This window comes from Bubalus kerabau, chromosome 14 (assembly GCF_029407905.1).
Source record: "Bubalus kerabau isolate K-KA32 ecotype Philippines breed swamp buffalo chromosome 14, PCC_UOA_SB_1v2, whole genome shotgun sequence".
In the NCBI taxonomy this organism is placed as follows: Eukaryota; Metazoa; Chordata; class Mammalia; order Artiodactyla; family Bovidae; genus Bubalus; species Bubalus kerabau.
Window position 1 is genome coordinate 36,830,678 of NC_073637.1, and position 3,694 is coordinate 36,834,371.

The 3,694-nt window shown below is 42.9% G+C and overlaps 1 long non-coding RNA gene across 1 annotated transcript; it reads right to left on the minus strand.

Annotated features, from left to right (window-relative positions):
* Positions 1-1,178: 1,178 nt before the first annotated feature.
* LOC129626785 (uncharacterized) lies at positions 1,179-2,593 on the minus strand. The gene is made up of 2 exons (XR_008702209.1): positions 2,223-2,593; positions 1,179-1,438 (listed from the first exon to the last, which is right to left on the minus strand). It is a non-coding gene; the product is annotated as an uncharacterized LOC129626785 (long non-coding RNA).
* Positions 2,594-3,694: the final 1,101 nt, after the last annotated feature.

The window sequence follows — 3,694 nt, forward strand, 5'->3', positions numbered from 1 at the left end:
TCATATGTGGTTCTCTTAGATGTTACTTTTGTGAGTAAGGGCTGGGCTTCCCAGGTGGCACAGTGGTAAAGAATCTGCCTGCCAACACAAGAGACATGAGTTCAATCCCTGGGTTGGAAAATCCCCTGGTGGAGGGCATGGCAACCCACTCCAGTATTCTTGCCTGGAGATTCCCCATGGACAGAGGAGCCTGGCAGGCTACAGTCCATGGGGTCGCAAAGAGTTGGCCACGACAGAGCACAGCGTACAGCACTTGTAAGAGGCTGCTGGTCTCCCCAGTTTTGAAGACTTTATTCCTAAATTCTACATAATTTTTACAAGTTCACTTATTTATATCATTTATTTATTCTGCCAACAAATTGAGTACCCTCTGCTATGTGTTAGGCACCAAATGAGTAAGACAGCCTGACTGCAAAGAAATCACAATCTAAGCTGACTTGTAAATGAGGCCAGGTTAGTCACTGGTACTTTAGAAATATTGTATTTTTCTGATGTGGACCTTTTTAAAAATGCCTTTATTGATTTGTTACTATATTGCTTCAGTTGTTATGTGGCTTAGACGGTAAACAGTCTGCCTGCGATGCAGGAGACCTGGGTTCGATCCCTGGGTCCGGAAGATCCCCTGGAGAAGGAAATGGCAACCCATTTAAGAGTGGATTGGAAATCTCCGAGGATCAATCTGGAAGCTGGAAAAATTCTTTGATGGAACCCACAGAAACAATAAATAAACCCCAAGTCCCCCTCGCCCAAACTAGAGGGCAACGTCACGATGCAGGAACGAAGTGCCCCCACCCCCAACAATGGACCATTGCTTGGCGTCTTTCCTTTCCTCTTAATCACTTTCAGTTTAAGTGGAAGACGCTTTCTGTTGTCAAAGGCTCATGGTAGGCTGAGTTCCTCGGCTGACCCAGCCCTGCCAATATCCAAGGTGAAGAACAAATGCATTATGAGGAGAAATCCATCCAAAGACTGATTTTGTTTCCTTTAACAGCCAAAGTGGCTTTCGAAGATCAATACGCCCTTTGCACTGCTGCCAAAAGCAAAGAGCCAGTGTGCCAAATTATAAACTGTAGGAGGGATAACTACAGGAGAGCCGGCCCAGCCAGAGTCCCCTGCCTGGCAGTCCGGCTGCTAGGAACCCGCTGCTTTTGGAGCCATCAATCTTCACCTTGTCACCACTGTGGTGACCTGGCCTCCTGGGTAGCAAGCACAGGTGAGTACCTTCTGCCTTCAGAGGTGCCAGCTACGGAGCCTCTCTGACCTGGTGACTTGGGTCACGTGCTTGAGTAGGAAGTTAAATATGCTGACAAGCAAATGGTGTTGTCACTTCGAATTTCATTTCCAAGGGAGAAATGGGTCCCCGCCTGTACCGTCTTTTCTGGATCTGCTGGAGAGGGTCTGGTGTTTTTTTGAGGTTTCAGGCAATGTGCTAGGGGTCCTGGCAGTGGCAGAGATATCAAAACAGTGAGAATGAGTTGAAGCTTATTTTGCAAGTAGCTAAATATGGTCTTTCATTAAGCAAATGACATTATTAAAACGTGTTTTCGATGGGCATTCAGGTGGGGAGGGAAGGGAGGAGAGAAAGGGAAGCCTGTCTCTCCTGAAAACTGTTATAATTCTCAAAATATCCTCACAAGAAACAAGGGTTACTCACTGGAGTTTGATAGAAATCTTAGGGAACGCAGTGGATAATTGACATTGAAATAATTGAAACAAACTTTAAAATTGTCTAAATAACTTCTGTGAACAACCACAAGGAACTATGTTTCAACCAAAAGAGTTGTGGCTTAAGTCTCTGAAATGACACTGCTGGAAATACAGTCCCTGTTCTCACTTCATGACCAGGTTAGCGTCGCTGCTGGACTGAGGGTGAGTGGTGTAGAATGTGGTGGAATGTTGTTTGGGCCCATCCTTCAGCTGTATTAAATGAGCCTTGTGGATTGGCATATCAGTGAAATAGATGGGGTCTTGAATTTACATGATAAACATTTTCTTTCAGCTGTTACATATTCATTTGTTCATTTATTCATTGATGCAGTCCATGGTTAACTGTCTCCAAATAGTGTGAAGCACTGGGCGAGGTGACTAAATCACCATGAAAAGTACCACCATCCATGACCTTAAGGTACCTAGCATCAAGTTAGTAGGAGACTGATAAGCACGGTTGATGAGGAAGCCAAGGTCTGAAACAAACTTGGAAGAGTTTGTGTTAAATAACTTACATTTTTGTCAGTTGCTGAGAATGAGCTGGAAATGGTTAGCCATTTGAGGAGCACTGGAAAGGTTGGGAATGGTCACAGTGAGAAAACTGATAGGGTGATCATCAACAAAGAATCTTAGACCTACTTAGTGGTAGACAGTGCAGGTGCTATCAATAGGTAGCACTAATCTGTTTGGAGATCAGTTTGAACCTTCCTCATAAAACTGCCACGTGGCAGATAAGGAGGATGAGCAACACCTGAAAAAGTCCTGTGGGTTGGAGGTCATTGAAGATGGTTGTCCAAAACAGGATGCCTTTGTCTTCTTAAGGGAAGATAACTCAGGAAGCATGGTTTGGGAAATGATTTCCAGCCTTGCCAAGGGCATGAAAGAGGTAAAAATATGAACTAAGAAAAAGTCATTAGTAGTGAATCCAACAACACAGAGATGAGGATAAGAACAGAGTCATGTACCATGGAGGCAGCGGAGTGTAGCAGAATTGCTGGGGCTTATTGTAACTCTCTGTTTAACTTTTAGAGCAGGGGTCCCCAACCTCTAGGTCATGGACTGGTACCGCCTGTCAGGTTAGAAATCAGGTGCTCAGTAAATGTAATGCGCTTGCGTCATTCTAAACCCATTCCCCCCCCCGCCCCGTCCCGCCCCGTCCCGCCCCGCCTCTGCTCCCGGCCATGGACAAATTGTCTCTCATGACACCGGTCCCTGGTGCCAAAAAGGTTGGGGACTGATGCTTTAGAGGAACAGTCAAAATATTTCCAAAGTGGTCATACCATTTTATATTTTGACCAGCAATGTAGGAGCACTCGAATTTTACCACATTTTCATCCACATTTGTTAATTCTAGCTGTTCTAGTGGGTAGGAAGTATTATTTCATTGTGGTTTTTATTTGCATTTCCCTTATGGTTTTACTGATGTTGAGCATCTTTTTGGGTTGTTTATCGTTTGTATATGTTCTTTGAAGAAATGTCTATTTTGACACTTTGCCCATTTTTTAGCTGGTATTTTATTATTGAGCTATGTTCTTCGAGTAGTCTAGATACTTGCAAGCAAATGTTTCCTCCCATTCTGTGGGTTTTCTGAGTTTCGGGTAAAGCACAAAAGTTTTAAATTTTAATTAGATGCAATTTATTTTTTCTTATTGCTTGTTTTTGCTGTTATATCTAAGAAATCATTGCTTAACCCATGGTCCTGTAAATACTCCTGAGTTTTTTCACTTTGGTCTGTGATCGATTTTGAGTACATTTTTTTGTGTATGGTGTGAGGTAGGGGTCCAACTTCACACTGTTACATGTAGATATCCAGCTGTCTGAGCATAACTGAAAAGAACATTCTTTTGTCTGCTGAATTGTCTTGACAATTTTGTCAAAAATAATAAATATACACTAAATGTAAGGGTATATTTCTGAACTTTTAATTGATCTACATGTTTGTAGACTACTATACAAACATGATCCACAATGTTGACTACTGTAGCTT